The 22,967-nt window shown below is 37.8% G+C and overlaps 1 pseudogene; it reads left to right on the forward strand.

Annotated features, from left to right (window-relative positions):
- The first annotated feature begins 13,745 nt into the window (after positions 1-13,745).
- Positions 13,746-20,839, forward strand: LOC149826810 (5-amino-6-(5-phospho-D-ribitylamino)uracil phosphatase, chloroplastic-like; annotated as a pseudogene).
- Positions 20,840-22,967: the final 2,128 nt, after the last annotated feature.

Here is a 22,967-nt window from a genome sequence, read left to right on the forward strand (position 1 = left end):
GAGGATCCATCACCATCCACCTCTGTTGCAGTTGATGATCTGCGGTAATCTTTGTGTAAAAAATCTTTAAACATAATCTCATCTTTTTCTCAGAGGCATGATTTGCATTTTATGCACTAGATTTTAGTGGTGCAACATTTTGCCTCTCTGTATATAGAAAATAGAGGGGTTGTCTACATTGGACACCCTTCCTATTGTATGTACTATACACAGTCATTAAATGTTAATTTCATGATGTATGATATGTAAAGCATCAACGTGAATGCCTTTCATCTATAAAAAAAAAAATCATGATAACGTCAAAAGAATTATTTATGAGACAGTGAGTTGGACAACATGAAAAGGGTTTAACTTGGTAGCCTACTTTATCTTTGCCATTATCATAAACATATGAAATCTGCTCATGTATCTTCTCCAAAGCATGGAATTTCTATTGAAAAAGAGCTGGCTTTATAAAATTTCTGCGTATACCTATGATAAAAAAAATGCCATGCAAATATTTGCCATTAATTGTAAGTAAGATGTATAATGACCAATGAGTGATAGCACTATTAGGTTTAAGTGCTCAAATGTATGCTTATTGAAAAGAATGAGATTCTTGTGATTTACTTGTACAAGAACTTTTCAAGTGGTCTTATGCATAGCAGAAGCAAAATTAGGTGGTCAGGCAGGGTGCTCTTCTTCATGATCTTAAGAGCCTGAGAAAACTGGCAGTCATGACTAGATGTCTAAAAGCATGGGTAACTAGACACAAGCTTCTTTAGCTTCAACTGGGAGCATCTGTCTATTTCTTCCTTATCTTATTGCAAATGTTCAGCTTCAAGTTTAACCTGAAATAATCCTTGTGTTAACCACATTACCTGTAATAGTAATCTGTGTTAGGTATGGTATATTCCTGAAGAGGTCTTTCATATAGATATACATTACACCCTAGTAATTTGTGTCATTTTCCTTCCCAGTTAATTACATTCACTGTTACATTCACATAGTCATTTATGTATTCCACAACCCACTTGCATATTTTTAATTATATGTATTCCTACATATCATTTCAACTTGCATTTACCCATTACATACAAAAATTCAATTATTATGTATATTTTCTCATTATAAGCACATATATCTATATATTTATGTATATATATATATCTCTATATATATATATATACCTATATATATATATGGATCTCTTCATATACATTTGTTTTATGCCTAAGCATTTAGGCAGATACTTTCTCCTGTAAATATATCTCCATTACCACATTTCATTTAGCATAAATTTAAGCATTTAAAGATATATGTATATATTTCTCATTTAAGTTTAAGCATGGTACCTAGATATTATCATAGGCATTTTAGTCATGTTTTAACCCTTGTATTGTATATTCCAGTGTAATCCAAGTGTAATTACTTAGGCATTGTCATTAATGTGAAATTTGCAAATCTCTCTTTTGTATGCCGGATTTCTCATATTAATTCTCATTTTGCAGAAAAATCTGGAAGATATGGTTTCTTTTGGAGCTATCAAATATTTAGTTATATTTTTATTTTTGTCAATAATGTAACAATCAAATGTAAATTTTGGAATAATATTTATTTTTCTGCTTAGATTAAGATGCATTTCATATAGTTTGAATTCCTGCAATATCCTGATTACGTGGTTCATGCATTTTATTTCAAAATCACTGTGGATGAACATGAATGGCACGTGCACCAACTCTTAGAGAGTTGATGAACTCGGTGGAGTCCATATTTACGGCCCTAGTCAGAATATGGACGAAACCCAGATTCAGCATCTTTGTACTAGTCACAGAGAGCCTACACTCTTAGGCTATCTTCCAAATGGCACATCATATTTCCAATTTTGCAAAATATTGCGAATTAAATTAATTAAACTCTGAACATATTCATGACCACAGTCAAAATATGTGAAGAATTTACTTTGGCTTAATACACATTTTTCCAACAAATTTCTCAGAAAATCTTTTCGGATATCTTTTCCGAAGTGCATTCATACATTCAAATCATCTGCATCATGGCATCATCTGCTTTTCTCATGATTTTCTCAAGAAAATTTCACTCCATGGAAATCGATTCCTCAAGAAACTCTGAAAATTTTCGAAGTTGGATTTCCCAAGTCAAGTTTTCCTGTGATTTTCCCTGGAAAATGTTATTTTCTTAAGATTCATTTTCAAAAGGAATTTCTCATCTTTCTCAAGAATCAAAATCAATTTTTAAATATTTCAAGGTCAATATTCTCACGATTTCAGTTTCCCGAGTTTTGATTTTCCTTCTCTAAAGAGTTTTCCAATGAATTTTAGTCATTTTCTAAAGAAAGTTTTCAAGTTTAACAAATAGTTCCTCTTCAAGTATTTTCTCAAGAATTGTTTTTACTTTCCCAGGATTTTCATCCATTCGTGATTTTCCCAAATCTTTACAAACTTTCTTAAGATTTCAAATCCTTTTATAAGAGTTTCCTGAGAAATTGATTTCCAATTTTCCTTAAAAACATTTTTCAAATCCAAAAGCATTTTCTAAACATACATCATGTTTTTCCAACTTGCATTTTACAAAATTTCATAATACATGCCTGAATTCTCTGTGCATTTAGGATAGAACACGATTTTGATGATTTAACTAAGTCAAGCACACTTTTGGTCCTTGGTTCGATTACCCCTGTTAAAGGCGGCAGGAACGGTCGAACCTTGTACCGACAGGTTGAGCCCCATCCCATGGATTTTCCTGCTATTTTTAAAATGAAGGCGAGTATTTCAAAACAATTTTCAAAACACTGGTCAAGTTTGACTCGCGAAAGCGTTTTCCTCTCTCTCCCGTAGGGAAGAGAAGATAGAAAATTTTGCGACGATAATAGGTTTGGCGACCGTGATGGGACCTGTCCTTGTCTGATTAAAAGTGTGTTTGACTTAGTTCAATCATCAAAACTGTGTTCACAAAATGTCATCTCTTTATTTTCTGATATCATGCAAACCTAGGAGCCTAGATTCTGACCTAGCTGACATTGATTGCATATAGACTAGGCATGGTTTGGTAGGACCATATTGAGGAGATATTTTCATGCTCACATAGACTTAGGTCTAAACACAACTCTCCTTAATTTAGGATTTGAATGCAAACAATGTATGCTTCTTCAAACATTTTCAAAAATCTATCTCTCTAGGACTTAGAACCCTCTATTTCTTGCATGTGATCATTTTTCAAACCCCCTTTACCTATTTTTACCCGGTCTTTACGTTGATGGGCTCTCTTCTAGAACCCTAGTTCGGGACAGAGCCTCACAACTGGGCCACTTATTTGGGTTAACGCCCCCCTACCACGTACCGCGGCCCACAATCCAAAGTATATCAGTAGGTGCTCAAGGATGTTGGAAAACCTTATCTTAGAACCGGAGTTGAAATTATATGCCACGTACCTTGGATTTCGGTTCGGGTATATCGGCATAATTGGATTGGACAAAGATGATCTGAACCTAGAGTTAGGATTAAGGTCCTACAACTGTTTTCAAAATGACGCATCTAGAGTAAACCTTTTAGGGAGTGATGTATGTGCATAAATGTTTGTGCAGAATGTGACTGCTTATATGTTAACTTTATTTCTCTCATATTTTCCCCAAAATATTTTTACAAATACCCATATTCTCATCTTTTTCTTTTATTTTCTTAAACCCTGGATGATTTCCCAAAACACCTAATTTTTTTCAAAACTCTAGGTGATTTTCCATTCTCCCATTCTACTAGATCTCGAACTTCCAGCTGCATTTTATATCCTGCCTGCAATTTTTCAAAATTTCCTATATTTTCCTAAAGTCTGATTCTGAGTCTTTCTCTATTTTCACTCTGATGGCATCTAGTCAAATCAATCCTATTTTTCCAGAAGGTCACATCTCCTATGAGGTGCGACAAGGTCGTCCCGAACATCGAGCCCTTAGCACTGGAACTTTCATTCTCCGATAGTACTATTCATGGCTTAAAAGCTTTTCTCGCATGTTCCCGGACCATTTGAGCGTGTGCGGATTAGAATTGGCTTCAGCAGTTAGAAAGCAGACCATCAATGGCAACCTGATCCATGCAATGACAGAGCGATGGAATCCACGGACATGCACCTTCTGGTTACCATGGGGAGAGATGACCATTTTAATCGACAAATTTTCAGAAATTATGGGATTACCAGAACCAGACGGTCAACTAGGAGATTCGTTAGAGCATCAGTTTCTGATTAATGTCAAGGGTTTGGACCCGCGAGATTCTTTAGCCTGTATGACAGGCCGCCAATCTTGGCCCCTGATCCAGTTGGATGGAAATGAATATGTCAATCTGCTTGAGTTATACCATCAATAAGGGACCTTCGTCGAAGTCAGCTCACTATCAAGAACAGCTAGAGAAAGAATTCATAATGCAATGGTTCTATGCACTGTAGGATTAGCCCTCTTCCCAGATGGACAAAACTACATGGATATCAGAATAATCCAGCTCATGAGAAGTTGGGGAAGTCAACAGACCAACCGTCTCTCCATAGCCATAGCAGCGCTCGCTTTCCTATATTGGGGTTTGACTCGTTTGTCACTTGGAGAATCCATCTTAGTTGAAGGATGCATTTACGCGCTTCAATCCTGGTTCTTCCATCATGTTCCAGCCCGAGCAAATTCTTTCAGATACAATGGCCAAGAACTTCTTTCAGTGGTGCAGTATCGGTCCATGATCGATAGCATTCAAGAAGATGATATAGTCTGGGACTACTTTGATCGACAATTATCTCCTCCCAGATATACATATGCTTATGGCAAGCAGTTCAAATTGTTGGGACCATTCTTCTGCACTTACTACCAACCGGAGTGATGTGTTTGGCAGCTCTCCCAGAGACAGCAGTATGTTGAAGCTCGATTGCTATCAGAAGCTATGGCAGAATTCGATCTCACTTCTGCATAATGGTCTGGGGCATATCATTCGGCCCGCTACGATTGGGATTCCTTTGTTTCTCTTAAATTCTTTCCTGGTCCTAAAGTGTCTGCCAACTATCATGAATGGTGGCAAATTGTTTGTCCTCCACCTCTTTGTCAAGATCAATAAAAGTTCAAAATTTATCATTCCAATAAAATTTTCTCTCCTCTTATGGTTTGACGACCTCGCCTAGGTAACAAGGCACATTTTTTTGTTGTTTATTTCTCTTTTGAAGAATGATAACACAATTGTTGTGATTCCTGCGATGACTCAATCCCTAGTAATGGGATGTCCTTTTCAAATTGTCTACCATATTTCTAACAAATATTTTTTCCAAAAGCCAATTCCTTCAGAATCTAATCAGGTCTTTGCCCATGCAGAGAGCATCCGCAGCATTTGATGGTTCAGATAAGATCAGGCAGGAAAACAACGTCTTCTCAGTACTCATCAGCTTCAGAAGAAGAGATGGGCTCCCCGCGATCCGTCAGAAGTCAAGATCAGCAGCAAGAGGATGATGGCATAGACCTGCAAATGTATGTCATGTTCCAGAAAATGATGAACAAAATGATGAGTGAACAGGCCGGAACCAGTTCAGAAAAGAATCCATTTAGACAGAAGTTCCACGGTCACAAGGATAAGAAGACTTCCAAGAAGCAGATTCAGCCAGAAGAAATCTCAGATGAAACAGAATCAGCGGAAGACACCGATGAAGCGTATGAAGTACCTTCAACATTTCAGAAACATGGCCGGGAGCAAAGGAGGAACCGTAAATCAAAAAGTCAGGTCACAAAAGAGCCCCTGCAAGTACAGTTCAGAGAAATGGCTAAAGTTGTTAAAGATCTGCAAGCCTGCGACAAGGGCAAGAAAGTCTTCACTAGTGAGGACTTCTATGATGGCCTAGAAGGAGATGAAGATCTGGAGAATCTTCCCCGAAAATTCATCAAGTTTGATGGTTCTGGCAACCCAAAAGCTCATCTCGCCATATTCTTCACAGAGTGCTCAAGATTCAAGAGAGACAACAGAGCACTATTTTTATATTTTCCCCACAGCTTGGAAGGAGTTGCAGCCAAATGGTATGCTGAGCATATCAACCCCATCGAGCTCAAGGAGTTCGATAAAGTGGTGAATTTGTTTATTGAATGCTTCCTGTTCAACACAGAGGCACTCCCGACATTAAGTCATCTCTGCAATCTAAGGCAGAATGAAAATGAAAAAGCACGAGATTTCATTCATAGATGGAGATCAACCTATAATAAAATGAGGGATCCTATATCCGAAAGGCATGCTTTATAGTTGATCCTCAATAACTTTTCGCAACCATTGAGAGAATTAATCTCCACCGCACCATCCCGTACTTTCATTGAGCTGACTGAACGAGCCGAATGGCTCGAGCTAAGCATGGAGAATGGAGTCTACAAAGGCTTCACATTTTCCAAGAATAATCCCCAAGGTGAACAGAAGAAGAGAACTCACTTCACCCACTCTGCCAAGAACAACAGCAACAACAATCGTCATAAAGGGCAGAAAAAAGATTACTGCTATGGCACAAACAATTCAAATAACAAAGGGGATCAGAAAGTAAAGCCTGTGCCTCAATACAACAAGACTCCTCAGCAAGATCAAGGGCCAAAAGTGCGTGAAAAGGTTAAACATGAAGGATGGAGATACGACAAAAAATTCACTCCTCTTGACCAATCGCTCGAAGATATGCTCGAATACATGTTGTCGAAGGAGATGATCAAGTTGCCAAGACTGACTGATCCCCTTGTGCCTATGGGGAAATGGAAAGACGAATTCTGCAAGTTCCACAGGACAGTGGGACACAGCACGGAGAACTGTTTCGTTCTCAAGAACATTGTGCAAGACTATATTGACAAAAATCTTTTGGTGGAAGGAGATGAAGAAGAAAAGATGGACATTCTCAATCATCCATTCCTGCCGCACACCACGGCAGTAATCATAAACAACCCTTTCTACCTTAGGAGCATATCAAGCCGTGTTCTTTTTAAGATCTCCAGGTTCAACATCAGGTGTTAGTGCTGCGACAAGTAGCACCAGCCACTAAGAAGATGGACATAATTTCAGCGTTTGGCAAGCTAAAAGTGTCCGAAGAGCCCACAAAATCGTCCCCCAAATTAAAAGGAATCCTGGAATTCCTTAATCAGTTCATCAATCCCATGCCGGAAAAGGGAATGCAAAAACCACTCACTTCTTTGTCCAATGTTTCAATTTTGGACTTAGCCCAAAGTTCCCGCAAGCACCAACAAGTATTGGACGATTTGCTCAGAAAAATTAAAGTCAAACCCAGTACCACACCTGAAGACATGGTTCAAATTGTAAATTTAGCCATGACAAATGCGCCAATCACCTTCTCAGATGAGGACCTTCTAAAGCCTCACTCATTTCATAACAATGCCTTGTACATCATCGTTCGAGTGAGAGGAATAACAGTACCCCATGTGTTGGTTGATGGAGGCAGCAGCCTCAACATATGTCCTGAAATGACTGCAAAGGCGCTAGGGATTAAGGAAGAAGAATACATTCCAGATCCTATCACCATATATGGATTTGACAATCATGGTCAAACGGCTAAAGGCAAGATATTTCTGGAAGTGTTTATCAATTATTAAGTACATTCAGTGCTCTTTCATGTGGTCAATGTGCCACCCACCTATAATCTACTGCTCGGAAGGACATGGATTCACAATGCAAATGCAGTACCTTCCACCCTCCATCAATGTGTAAAATGGTCCAAAGGTGGATGATTACAATAGTACTGGGAGAAGACCCAGAAGAAAGGCTCCCACAACCCATGATCCCTCGACCGTCATTCACCGCAGATATCCCTAGCATCTGAGAAAGTAAAAAAATCAGTCTCGAAGAAAGTTGGAAAATACTCCAGACAACATCAGAATTATCTCTGCACACTATGGCCATGACCCGATGGAGAGGTCCCAAATTCTTTAAGATTGGAGGTCGGATCAACTACAACACTATCAAAGATCATCCATTGTTTCCACAATTCATTAAAGCAAGAAAGGGATTTGATTTACTTCTGAAGCATGGTTATCAACCTTTCAAAGGGCTGGGTAAAAATGAAGATGGCCGCATCGAGCCAGTGATTCAAAAGCATCGTCCCCACAGAGCAAGATTAGGATTCTCCGGCGAAAGTCATCAAAAGAAGACTGTTTTTGTTAAGGGGGCACATTGAAGATCATTTGTTTCATCTCTATTCTTTTCAAAATAAATGTCTCATTCTATCAATGTCTTTGATCAATTCAAAATCAATAAAATTTCAAGATTCTTTGTCTATCTGGGTGCCATCTGTCTCCTTTCCTCCATCTCCTCATTTTATAATTCTAATGCCATTTTATGCATGGTTCTTTTCAAATGATTGTTTGTCTTATGATGGGCAATTTTCTCTGAATCAAGTTTCTTCTCCAAAAATTTCAGAATGTCTTCTCGAGCAATCAAGAAAGTCGTTCTCAATCCAAAAGCTTTCCAGAAATTGACAACAATTCACCGAGTCAAAGCAAGCACAAAAGATGGCAAGGTTGCAAAGCAGTCAGATGAATATGCAGAGTTTGATCAATCTCTTCAGGAATTACCAGAGTTCGCCTCAGCTCAGAAGCAAGACGAACCATCTGCTCTAGTACAAGATCCAACTGAAGATGTCAATATCGGTTCAGAGGACAATCCCAAGATTCTTAAGATCAGAACCAGCCTGAGCCCGGAAGAGAAGGAAAGGCTCACTGATTTTCTCAAGCAACATAAAGAAGTGTTTGCATGGACATATGAAGATATGCCAGGTTTAGACCCAAAATTAGTCAAACACTGCCTCGTTTTAAAGCCAGATGCTAAGCCAGTCAAGCAGAAATTGAGGAAAATGGATCCCAGAATAGAACAACAGGTCAAAGAAGGACTGGAAGACTTGCTTAAAGCAGGATTCATTCGAAATATTGACTACCCAAATTGGTTAGCCAATATTGTCGTCGTTCCAAAGAAAAGTGGCATAGTGAGGATTTGCATAGACTTCAGAGACCTCAATAAAGCAACATCGAAAGATGATTATCCACTTCCAAGCATTGATCTTCTAATTGTCAGCACGGCAAGACATGCTATGTTCTCTTTTATGGATGGATATTCCGGCTACAATCAGATTAAGTTGGCCACTCGCGACCAATCAAAAACCTCCTTTACTACGCCTTGGGGCACTTTTTGTTATACTGTTATGCTGTTTAGGCTCAAGAATGTTGGAGCAACGTACCAACGAGCAATGACTGCTATCTTTCATGATCAAATGCGCAAAATCATGGATGCATACGTTAATGATATCCTCGTGAAATCCAAAGATGAAGAAGATCACCTCGAAGCCCTTGATCAAGTTTTTAAGCGACTCATTCTTTATAAGTTAAGGCTTGACACCCAAAAGTGTGTTTTTGGAGTCGAATCAGGCAAATTGTTGGGTTTTTTGGTTAGCAAAAAGGGAAATGAAGTTGCCCCAGCCAAAGCAAAGGCTATCATTGATATGCCACCCCCGACAAATCTCAAAGAATTGCGTAGTCTTCAGGGATGCATGCAATCAATTCGGCGATTTATTTCCAATTTGGCAATGAGATGCAAACCTTTCAACCACTTGCTTAGAAAAGGAGTAAAGTTCAAATGGGGACCAGAATGCCAACAATCATTCGATCGTATCAAGAAGTATCTTCTCAATCCTTCTATTTTAAAGCCTCCAGAATTGGGAAAACCCCTTTTGCTATACATATCAGTCAATTAAGTTGCATGTGGCGGATTCTTGGTGCAATACAAAGAAGGCAGCTTGATAGAGCACGCCATTTATTATGTGAGTAAGACTTTCATAGACTACGAGAAGAAATACTGTCAAATAGAGAAGACCTGCCTAGCTCTGGTGTGGATGTGTCAGAAGCTAAGACACTACGTGCTGGCATCTGAAGTCAAAATTTTGTCTAAACTCAATCCTCTCAAGTACATTTTGGAGCAACCTTTTCTCAGTGGACGAGTCGCCAAATGGCAAGTCTTATTGATGCAGTATGACTTAGAATATGTCTCACAACAATCAATTAAAGGCCAAGCAATTGCAGATCAATTGGCAGATTTTCCTCTAGCAGAATAAGTGAAAGCCGAAGATGAATTCCTGTATGAGCAAATATGCAATATCCAGCAATATCCATATGTAATTTATTTTTCGATGGTTCCAAGAATATGGCTGGAATAGGCATTAGGATCTTATTAATCACTCTTGAGAAGGAGATGATTCCATTTTCTCTCAAGCTAGATTTTTAATGCACCCACAATATGGCTGAGTATGAAGCCCTGATTCAAGGACTAAAGATTCTACTAGACTTCAATGTCAAGAGAGTGCATGCTTACGACGACTCTCTGTTAGTTGTCAATCAAGTCCAAGCCGAATGCCAAGTCAAGGATCAAAAGCTACTTCCCTATCAGAAAATCGTTTCAGCTCTTGTCAGCAAGTTCGAAGAATCTTAGCTCTTCCATATCAAGAGAGATTTTAATCACGTGGCTGATAGCCTAGCCAGCCTAGGCTCTATTATGGAATTCAAGAATGGAGAATCTTGTCGCTCCTTTAAAATTGGCAGACTTGACCAACCTGCCTTCCTTCCAACAGAACAAGTAAACCAGGCTGAGCAAAAGAAGAAGCCTTGGTATTACAATATCAAAAACTTCATAGACTCCGGTGAATTTCCTCCAGAAATCTCAAAGAAAGAGCAGCGAGCAATCCAACGCATGTTTACCCGATATTTCATTCTGGCCAATGTCCTCTATCATTGTGGATTCAGTTTAGAGTATTCCAGATGCTTAAACAAAGATGAAGCCAAAGAAGTCATGCGAGAAGCACACAAAGGCATTTGCGGTGGCCACGTCGGCAACCAAACCCTTGTCAAGCAGATCATCAGAGCAGGTTATTATTGGAAATCTATACAGCAAGACTGTTACCATTATGTGAAGAAATGTATCCAATGTCAAATACATGCACCCTCTATTCATGCACCCGCAACATATTTGCAATCTGTTGTTTCTCCATGGCCGTTCTCTATGTGGGACTTTGATGTCGTAGGTCACATCACTCCTGCTTTAAATGACCATAAATACTTCCTTGCCGCAACAGAATATTTCACCAAGTGGGTAGAAGCTATCACTCTTCGCACTGTGGTCTCTTTTATTCGCAAGAGCATCCTTTGCCGTTTTGGCATCCCACATGACATTGTATCGGATAATGGTAGTCACTTCAAGAATGAAAGAATGAAGACATTCTGCTCAAAGTTCAAAATCCATCATCATTTCTCCGCTCCATACTATCCTCAAGGGAATGGTCAGGCAAAAGCTACCAAAAAAATCTTAATTCGTATCTTGGAGCGAACTATAGAAACAGGCCGTGACTGGATTGAGAAGATCCACGATACACTATGGGCCTACCAGACCACCATTCGCACTCCAACAAATGCTACTCCATCAGAACTGGTCTACGAAACAGAAGTAGTATTACCTCTGCATGTTCAAAAGCCCGCTTTGAAATTTGCATCACTTCTAGAATTACCTCTCGATCAATACCAGCAGCAGCGATTGATACAGCTAGACTTGCTCGACGAGAGAAGGCTAAAAGCAGCAGAACATGCTCAATCCTATCGCCAGAGAATAGCCAGGCAATACGCGAAGTCTGTCATCGAAAGGAGATTCAAAGTCAATGATCTAGTGCTTCGATCCACAACTTATCTCAAGCATCATCCTGGCGGCAAATGGTCGCCAAATTGGGAAGGCCCCTTTGTAGTCAAAGAAGTATTACCCCGCAACTCGTATCGGCTCATCAATGCCTTTGGGGTAGAACTACCAGATCCCATTAATGCTCGACACTTGAAAAAGTTCTATACTTGAAGCACCTATTCTTCCTTTGTAATCTTTCTATTCTCTTCAATAAGGATCAAATTTTTTTCCCAGTTACACTAGGGCATTTTTAAAATTTTATTCTATATGCAGGCAGGATGAACAAATTCCTCATTTTACACACTTGTGCATTCATGCGCATCAATCTGCATTCATTTGCATCCAACTGCATTAACATTAATTTGGTCAGTATTGAGATTTCAACAAACAGTCCCATCACAATTCCTAATTGTTATTCAAAATTGAAAAACAAACTTTAGTACTGAACCAAAATCCAGTGCTCGAACTGGTATTATTTCAAAATCTAGGGCTCAAACTAGTATTATTTCAAAATTCAGTGCTCGAACTGGTATTATTTCAAAGAAAAAGATCAGTACTCGAACTGGTACATTTCAAAATCCAATTTTCAAATTGGTCTATATTTTTCCTTTGAAAAACCGAGTTCCGACTCGGGTTTTCTTTCAAATTACTTTTTTTTTGAAAAACCGAGTTCTGACTCGGGTCTTCTTTCAAATTATTTTTCCTTTGAAAAACCGAGTTTCGACTCGGGTTTTTCTTCAAATTATTTTTCTTTGAAAAACCGAGTTTCGACTCGGGTTTTTCTTTAAATTACTTTTTATCTAAAAAACTGAGTTCCGACTCGGGTTTTTCTTCAAATTATTTTTCTTTGAAAAACCGAGTTCTGACTCGGGTTTTCCTTCAAATTATATTTTCTTTGAAAAACCGAGTTCCGACTCAGGTCTTTTCTCAAATTATCTTTCCTTTGTTGATCCGAGTTCTGACTCGCGATCTCTTTACCTTATTTGAGCTCTTCACTTTCCTTTGTTGATCCGAGTTTCGACTCGTAATCTCTTTACCTTATTCGAGCTCTGAATTGAGCTCTTCATTTTCCTTTGTTGATCTGAGTTCTGACTCGTGATCTCTTTACCTTATTCGAGCCCTGACTCGAGCTCTTCATTCTCCTTTGTTGATCCGAGTTTCGACTTATGATCTCTTTACCTTATTCGAGCTCTTCATTTTCCTTTGTTGATCCGAGTTCCGACTCGTGATCTCTTTACCTTATTCGAGCCCTGACTCGAGCTCTTCATTCTCCTTTGTTGTTCCGAGTTTCGACTCGTGAACCCTTTACTTTATTTGATGCCCTAACTCGAGCTCTCTTCTCCTTTGTTGATCCAAATCACTTTGATCTTCAGGATTAGTCAATTTCTCAAAGTTGACATTTTGTCCACCAATTTCTAATTTAAATCTTTGGATCATTCAATTCTCCAATTTCGACCCTTGGGTCATCTAATTTCCAATTCTCAATTTCGATCGTTAGGTCACCCAATTTCAAACCTTCGGGTTACCAATTCTATCTCAATCATTTTCGACCTATGGGTCACATCTGCCAATCTAGGTCATGTTCATTCCGCCTATTGGCTCAATATCCAATTTCAATCACTTTCTATTGCGAGAGACCCTTTTCATAGGGAGAGTTCAAGGGAGCTCGTTCTTTTCGCATGCTATCCAATTCGTTCACTTAACCCTGTTTCAGGGAGAGTTTGAAGGGACTCGCGTCTTTGTGAACCGTTTGCAAAACAATTTCCAATTTCACACAAGGAACCCTTTTATAGGGAGAGGCTCGACAGATACTCACTTTTCATGTGCCCCCCTCCCCCCCCCAATTTTCCTACTAGGCCATTTTTGTCACGGAGGACCCTCTGTTTAGGGAGAGTGTGATGGACTCGTTCCTTCGTGACCCAATTTTCTGACCTCACTATTATCGGCCCCCTTTCCATAAGAGAAGCCTAATATTAGGGAGCTTTGACGAAAGCTTAATTTCTCTTCAAAAGTTCGTTTTTCAAACACCTCCTCTTCAGGGAAGAGATGAGTAATTTCCATTTTCTATTCAGGTAAGGGCTAAGCCTGAGTCTCTCCTTTTGGGGAAAAAGAGAGGAGAATTTTCGCCACGGATGTGTTGAGCCGAACCTCAAATGCTCTCTTTCACCAAGGATTTCAAGAAATATTTGTCAATATGTTAATCAATTACTTGTTGATTTCAAAAACTTTATTATACAAATCTTTACCTCAGTTTACCTTCAGCATTACTTCTAAAAGAGTGAAGCTTTTGCGAAGAGAGATTCAAAATTCAAATTCTTTCTATTGGTCAACCAAAAGGATGAAGGATAAATCCACAATATGGCCAGAAAAGAAGATTCAATGTTATTGCAAAGCCATAGATGGTTGATATTGATCGCAGTTATGGCATATCTGTAAAGATTATTCTTGTAAAGATGAGGCAGTGGAAATATCCTGAGCGCTAGAAAAAGAGAGCATTTACCCAAAACCCTGTCTCCTCAAAATCACCTAAGATGCAATTAAATATTCGCAAAAGGGATCTCTCAATTGTCGTCAAGATGAAGGCGAATTAAGTGAGTAGACCCCCGGGCCAAAGAAGATTTGAAACATCTCCAAGATGACGGAGTTTGTGGCGGATCCTTCCAGGGAAAGTCCAAAACATTGTTGAGATGAAGGTAGATGCAATAAACCTCCCGACAATCCCTAAAAGATATTTAATTTCAGCTATTATCCAAAGATCTCAAGTCAATGAGCCAATATCATCAACTTGACCCCTAAGGTAAAGAAGAATCAGAACATCTCCAAGTTGAAGGAGTTTGTGATGTACCCTTCCAAAAAAAAAAGAGAGAGAGAGGATAAAGAAAGAAAGAAAAATAAAGACATCTCCAAAATGAAGGAGAATATAACCAAAACCCAAGAGAGCAAAAAGAGTGCAGAAAGATTATCATAAGAGAAGCTCCCAGGATATCAAACTGCCAAATTTGCCAAGAATCTTTAAATTTGTGAAATTCTGTTATCAATATTCTTTCATCAATTGCTTTCATAATATCAAATTCTCTTTCCTGTTCATATCAAAGAAATTGATAGCTTCCTTGAAGAAGGTTAATTGCAAGCAATTTGAATTCAAAATCTTGATTCTATGAAGTCAATCCCGCTTGAAGGTAATACTCCTGGTAGAAAAGAAGAAATATTTTGCAACAATGTATACCATTTTCAAATACTTTGAATCAACAACAAAATTTTCAACATTTCGACAATATTTCTAGCTATCCTAACGTGAAGTGAGAGCTTGATGTCCGTTTTTTATACATCCTGACACCAATTTTAAATCCCTCTTTAGGACTTGATTCCTACCCTTCTTTTTATAATTTGAGAGCATGAGCTCTCAGATTCGCACACTTTCATGTGTCCCCACTGTCTCACCATAGACAGTCCCATTTCGTTCGAGGTCGAACCACCAATCATTTTCTCGCAAAAGGCCAGTTCAAAAGCTAATTTAGTCTCAGCAATGAGATGCCCACAATCAATCCCTTTTCAAGATTTAGGGACCCCATTTTCCTTCCTTTTACAAAACCCCTGTCGGATTTATTGTGCAAAATCTGAAGGTTTCATCATGGTCTCCTCTTTCGATGATTCCATTCATTTTCTGGCTGATCAGGATAAGGGTATAAACCTGAGCCTCATTTAATGAGGTATTCCATTTTCCGCCCAATCAGGATAAGGGTACAAACCTGAGCCTCCTTTGATAAGGTATTCCATCTTCCGCCCGATCAGGATAAGGGTACAAACCTAAGCCTCATTTTGATGAGGTATTTCGTTCGCCCGATCAGGATGAGGGTACAAACCTGAGCCTCCTTTGATGAGGTATTCCATTTTCCACCCAATCAGGATAAGGGTACAAACTGAGCCTCCTTTGATGAGGTATTCCATTTTTCGCCCAATCAGGATAAGGGTACAAACCTGAGCCTCCTTTGATGAGGTATTTCATTTTCCGCCCAATCAGGATAAGGGTATAAACCTGAGTCTCATTCAAAGAGGTATTTCATTTTCCGCCCGATCAGGATAAGGGTACAAACCTGGGCCTCATTTTGATGAGGTATTTCGTTCCTCAATCAAGTTAAGGGTCAAACCTGAGCTTCGTTCCATACGAGGTATTTTCTGTTCGATCCAGGTTAAGGGCAAAAACCTGAAATTCACCGCCACAGAGCGAATCAATCTCTCTTAATTCTCCATTTCATATCTACCATCTTCACCAGGATAATACCTCTATACCCAGTCAGATCCTTCTAACTAGGGCATTTTATATAGCCCAAATTTGGTGTTTTTTTTTTCTTTGCCACTAAGCTCGGCCACAAACCGACTTAGTAGCAAATAGGGGCATCTGTAAACACCCCAAATTTTCACTCACCTTCCTGACATCTCCACCAATCATCATATTTTGGTTCTCCGAGATCACTAAAGGGCAAAATGGTCATTTTTTGAGTTTAGACCTTGTAGAAAGCCCAAACTTTCATTCCTAAGTCTCAAAATTTCTATATTTAGGCTCAGAAATACCTTCAAACTGCAAACTTTCAAAATTCTACTCTTGACAAAAAGCTAGAATTTCCCATTCCTGATTCAGAGTAGTATTTCTTGAAACATGTCTTTGCATAGCATTGCATGAGCAATTTATATCATTTCATTGCACAACATGTCACTTCGAGGTCCAGAACTCTCGATTTCAAAATCCTCAATCCAGATTCGAGTTTTAACTCTTTTCAAAATTGATTTCAAAACCCTGGGTCTTCAAAATTGTCAATCTTTCCCATTTTACCCCCAAGACTCTGAATTACATAAGTTTTTCTCAGGAAAACAATATGGATATTTTGATATTGATTTTAAAATTTTAGGACACAATTTTAAATTTAGAAGATTTTATCTCAAAACTTTTTGCAAAAAGACTTTAAATCTCTTTACAAAATTTTTGCATTTTCTTTATACATATTTTTGCCCTGAAAAACCATTTTCTTTCAAATTCTTGAAAAAAGCCAAAGTTTTATCTCGTATTTTAAAAATGCCAAAAAGAAGTTATTTATTCTACTTTTTATTTTCAAATAAATGGTGTGGCACCCGCCTTGAACTAGTATCACACTCAGATTCTCAGGTATGTTTCTTATTTTCAAGCAGGGTCCACCCGGAGATGGCACCAATTTTGCAAATTCCTATTTGTAATTTTTTAATGTTATTTATCTTATAAAATAGTTAGTGGGCCCACACACAGGTGGTGCACCACTGGAGCTCCCTACAGGAAAATTTGCCAAACAAAAAAATAAACTTTATTTTAAAAGGATTTTTAAATCCGGCTGAGGTAGCATCACCCTAAAAAAACTCCCGTTTATTTTGTTTTACTATTTTATTTTATTTTTTTATAACAGCAGCCTTAGATGGCGCCATGGCTCAGCTTTCCTAAAACATTTCATTTTACCTAAACTTTAGGTAAATGAACCTAAATTGTTGAAAGTCATAAGATTCGCCCCTTTTGAAAACAACGGATTTTCAAAACCAAATAAATTTTCCGTTTCAAAATTTTCAGAAACTATAACGGAACCGCATAAGGAAAGCTGCGATTTTTGTTTTGAAAAGGGGCTCAAAAATCTTTAAAAAGGAGGATTCGGATGGAAAGAAGGCCTATGATTGATTGTTCACCCTTTGGTTTTATTGCAGGTGCCCTCTTCTCTGTCGTGGGTTTTTTCCCCCTTTGAATGTTGTCTCCTCCATCCAGCGTGAAAAGCCTCAAGCCCTTCAACTCTTGGTGGGTTGTGTGATAGTTCATTTGGTGCAGGAGATTCGGCCAGCGTTTTCCCCATTTCCTTCAGCCCAACAACAGAGAATTGACCCTCAGTTGCTGTCTACAGGGTCATTTGGTGCAGAGGATTCAGCAGGCTCCTTCCCATTTCCTTCAGTCCAACAAAAGAAGATCGACCCCTAATCGCTGGTTACAGATTCATTGGGTGCAGGGGATCTACAAGGTAATGTAAAGCTACGATTCTACCATCCTTTTGTTCAATTTTACTAAATCAAAACCATTGTTGTAATCTGTTAGCTAGAATCAACCTAAAATGAAGGTCCATCTATGGTTTCATTTCAACATAATAGAGGATTTCGAAATGGACAGATGGTAGGATTTCACAATCAGGCTAAACAGATGAGATGGTTCATCCTTGTCATGGATCGAACCTCTCATCTTAGTATCCTTTATACATTTAGCCACCTCCTGCTTTCATTCTGAGAAGAATAGAGGGGATAAAAAAATGAACAAGCAATCTCTGAGGTTCTGTGATGGTCAAGAGATCCTGCTGAAATGAGAAGAATGGGGTTGAGGAAGGTAGAGATCTATCAAAGCCTGCACGGTGGTTTTTGCAGGGTTTGATCTGGATCACGAGAATTTGCACTGAACTTGAAAAAATATAAGATACCCATGGCTGTATTGTCTGCACGGCCTAGGAACCATTTAGAAACGGCACTAAGAGCTGTCAATATTGCAAGTTTTTTTTTTTAGCGTTGTTGTTGCTGATGATGTACATAGAGGAAAACCTGATCCAGAGATGTTCATTTATGCTTCACAACTCCTTAATTTAATACCTGAGAGATGTATCTTCTTTGGAAACTCAAATTCAACCATTGAAGTTGTGCATGATGATAAGGTGAAATGCATAGCTGTTGCTGGTAAACGCCCAATGTATGAACTAGGTGCAGCTGATTTGGTAGTCAGGAGATTGGATGAACTTTCTATAGTGGATCTGAAGAATGTAGCTGATATAGAAACATAATTTGAATCCCAAGAAACAAAGTTGGAGTTGGAAGAGGATCCATCACCATCCACCTCTGTTGCAGTTGATTATCTGCGGTAATCTTTGTGTACAAAATCTTTAAACATAATCTCATCTTTTTCTCAGAGGCATGATTTGCGTTTTATGCACTAGATTTTAGTGGTGCAACATTTTGCCTCTCTGTATATAGAAAATAGAGGGGTTGTCTACATTGGACACCCTTCCTATTGTATGTACTATACACAGTCATTAAATGTTAATTTCATGATGTATGATATGTAAAGCATCAATGTGAATGCCTTTCATCTATAAAAAAAAAATCATGATAACGTCAAAAGAATTATTTATGAGACAGTGAGTTGGACAACATGAAAAGGGTTTAACTTGTTTGCCTACTTTATCTTTGCCATTATCATAAACATATGAAATCTGCTCTTGTATCTTCTCCAAAGCATGGAATTTCTATTGACAAAGAGCTGGCTTTATAAAATTCCTGCGTATACCTATGATAAAAAAAATGCCATGCAAATATTTGTCATTAACTGTAAGCAAGATGTATAATGACCAATGAGTGACAACACTATTTTGTTTAAGTGCTCGAATGTATGCTTATTGGAAAGAATGAGATTCTTGTGATTTACTTGTATAGGAACTTTTCAAGTGGTCTTATGCATAACAGAAGCAAAATTAGGTGGTCAGGCAGGGTGCTCTTCTTCATGATCTTAAGTTCCTGAATGAACTGGCAGTCATGACTAGATGTCTAAAAGCATGGTTAACTAGACACAAGCTTCTTTAGCTTCAACTGAGAGCATATGTCTATTTCTTCCTTATCTTATTGCAAATGTTCAACTTCAAGTTTAACCTAAAATACTCCTTGTGTTAACCACATTACTTGTATCCTATTGTGTTATATCTGTAAACACCCCAAATTTTCACTCACCTTCCTGACATCTCCACCAATCATCACCTCTTGGTTCTCTGAGATCACTGGAGGGCAAAATGGTCATTTTTTGAGTTTAGATCTTGTAGAAAGTCCAAAATTTCATTCCTAAGTCTCAAAATTTTTATCTTTAGGCTGAGAAGTATCTTCAAACTGCATTTTTTAAAAAATCTACTCTTGACAAGAAGCTAGAATTTCCCATTCTTGATTTAGAGTAATATTTCTCGAAACATGTCTTTGCATAGCATTGCATGAACATTTCATATCATTTCACTACACAACATGTCATTTCGAGGTCCAGAACTCTCAATTTCAAATCATCAATCCAAGTTCGAGTTTTAACTCTTTTCAAAATTGATTTTAAAACCCTAGTTTTTAAAATTGCCAATTCTTCCCATTTTACCCCCGGGACTCTGAATTACAAAATTTTTCTCAAGAAAACAATCTGGATATTTTGATATTGATTTTAAATTTTTTTTTAACACAATTTTAAATTTAGAAGATTTTATCTCAAAACTTTTTGCAAAAAGACTTTAAATCCCTTTACAAAATTTCTGCATTTTCTTTATACATATTTTTGCTCTGAAAAACCATTTTCTTCCAAATTCTTGAAAAAAGACAAAGTTTTATCTCGTATTATAAAAATTCCAAAAAAAAGTTATTTCTTTTGCCTTTTATTTTTTTGTTTTTTATTTTCAAATAAATGGTCTGGGATCCGCCTTTGAACTAGCATCACACTCAGATTCTCAGGTATGTTTCTTAGCAGGGCCCACCCAGAGATGGCACCAATTTTGCAAATTCCTCTTTGTAATTTTTCAATGTTATTTATCTTATAAAATAGTTAGTGGGCCCACACACATGTGGCACCCCACTTGAAAATAAGAGATTTTCCAAACAAAATAAAACTTTATTTTCAAAAGGATTTTAAAGTTGGCTGAGGTGGCGTTTCCCTTAAAAAACCTCTCATTTTCATTTCACTATTCATTTTTTTTTAAGAACAGCCTTAGATGTCGCCACAGCCAAAGTTTCCTAAAAAGGTTCATTTTACCTAAACTTTAGGTAAATGATCCGAAATTTTAAAAAGTGATAAGATTTGTCCCTTTTGAAAACGGCGGATTTTCAAAACCAAATAAATTTTCAGTTTCAAAATTTTCAAAAATGATAACGGACCCGCAGAAGGCAAGCTGCGATTTTTTATTTTTTTTGAAAAGGGGCTCAAAATCTTTAAAAAGGGGAGTTAGATGGAAAGAAAGAGAGGCCGATGGATTTCTTGATTTTTTTTATGTTCTTATTGCAGGAGCTTCTCTGTCGTGGAGCTGGCCCCCTTTGAGGATTTTGTCTCTGCAGAACAAATTGAAGAGCTCCACGAGTAGAAGAAGATCAGCCCCTCCACCGAAGCTCTTCTCTGCCGTGAGGGGATTCACAAGGCTCTCCTTTCCATTTCCTTCAGTCCAGCAGAAGAAGATCGACCCCTTCATCGTTGGTTACTGATTCGTTTGGTGCAGGGGATCTACAAGAAGAAGCCTGCATTCGATTGGCTCACAAGAGTCGGCCCTGCAAAGGAACTCCCTCCATTTCAATAGACGATGGGAGCATCATTCCATCTGTGAGATTAGTCTGCAGCGACAATATACAGAGAGGCATCGATTCCTTTGGTTCACAGTAAGTCGTTCCCTCTATGATCGATGTCATTTCCCCTTTTCCCCATTTCGTTTTTTTTTGTTTTGTTTTTCATGTTTTCCCATTTCCTATTTCCCTGTTCCCCCAAAATGCAGTACTATGTAACATTGAGCTACCAATAGTAGCATCAATGCTACATGTCCTGCAACAATGACAACTACCTAGTGTGTCTAAGAAGCACCATGTAGTTTAATCTATGCCTCAATGTAAACGTTTGCATTCTCTTTGTTTTTTTTTTAGTTTAACGATGGCAACGTTGCTGGGATATCTTAGTTTTAATGATTTTTTTTGCAGTTGTTGGTGAATTTTACATAGCATCCTGTACCTAATCACAAAAGAGAATAGATTTTTTTTTCTGTGTTCTGCCAATACCTTGCATATCAGGTCATCACATTATGCATCCTTTCATGCCATTTTCCATGAGAATCAGTCTATTTTATAAAAACTGATGTACAGAGTTTGCTTTATTCTATTTTTATTTTGGTGGGAAAGATACATAAATTTATTTTAATTCGATTTGTGTAGTAAGTATATCATTTGTATGTTCATGAATAATTGTACTAGACATAGTATTTCATTCTTGTACAATGGCTTACAGTGTTTGATCTTCTGTGTATTTTTGGGATAACTCACCCAAACAGTCAAGCGAATGAGGTCCCTCTTGCATCCAATTCGATGCAGGGTGATTCAGCGAATAAATTTTGTCGCGTTACTCAGTAGATTTTCTGAATCGTTTGCTGTCAAGCTCATGAGTTTGTGCATCTCCTTATGAACCTGCCACGCTTCATTTCCTCATGCAGTTCTGTCTTATCAAAACAGATTTTTTTTTTGCTTTCTTTATGACGCTTCCATGGATTTTGATCCAATCTCTTAATGTTTGATGTCATTTAAAACATAGAGATCTCAACCCTTAAATGGAGATGGTTGCACAAGGGAGCTGTTTAAGTTGCTGCAAACATCACCTTGTCTCAATGAGCTATAGAAATTATTTTGTTTCTGTGAAGCATTCCTTTTGAAGTCTAAGTCTGGCCAATCTATGCATGCTCAAGAATTAGTACCTTGGATCTACGCATAGTCTGATCGGTAGGGACAATGATTTGTTGATATCAGTTAAAAGAGAAATCCATCGACCCCTTTTGGATAACTTGTAGAATACGATGAACTGTTCATTTTTTTTCTGCAAGTACCTAGTCTTGTATGCTCAGTTATTGATATACAGGGAGTCTTCATGTCAAATTTTACAAAGAAATATTTTATAATTTAAGAATTATGGCTTTGCAAAATCATGTGCAGAAACTGTGTATACTCTGTATTTTCTGATCTATGCATTTACCCATTACATATGGAAATTCAATTACTATGCATATTTTCTCATTATAAGCACATATATATATATATACATATACATATATATATACATGTATATATGTATATATATATATATATACCTATATATACATATGTGGATCTCTTCATGTACACTTGCTTTCATATATGAGAATTTATGTAGATATTTTCTCATGTAAATACATCTCCATTACCACATTTCATTTAGCATAAATTTAAGCATTTAGAGATATAAGTATATATTGCCCATTCAAGTTTAAGCATGGTACCTAGATATTATCATAGGCATTTCAGTCATGTTTTAGCCATTATATTGTATATTCCAGTGTAATCCAAGTGTAATTACTTAGGCATTGTCCTTAATGTGAAATTTGTAAATTTCTCTTTTGTATGCCGGATTTCTCGTATTAATTCTCATTTTGCAGGAAAATCTGGAAGATATGGTTTCTTTTGGAGCTATCAAATATTTAGTTA

This window comes from Nuphar pumila, chromosome 10 (assembly GCF_984573655.1).
Source record: "Nuphar pumila chromosome 10, dmNupPumi1.hap1.1, whole genome shotgun sequence".
Classification (NCBI taxonomy): Eukaryota; Viridiplantae; Streptophyta; class Magnoliopsida; order Nymphaeales; family Nymphaeaceae; genus Nuphar; species Nuphar pumila.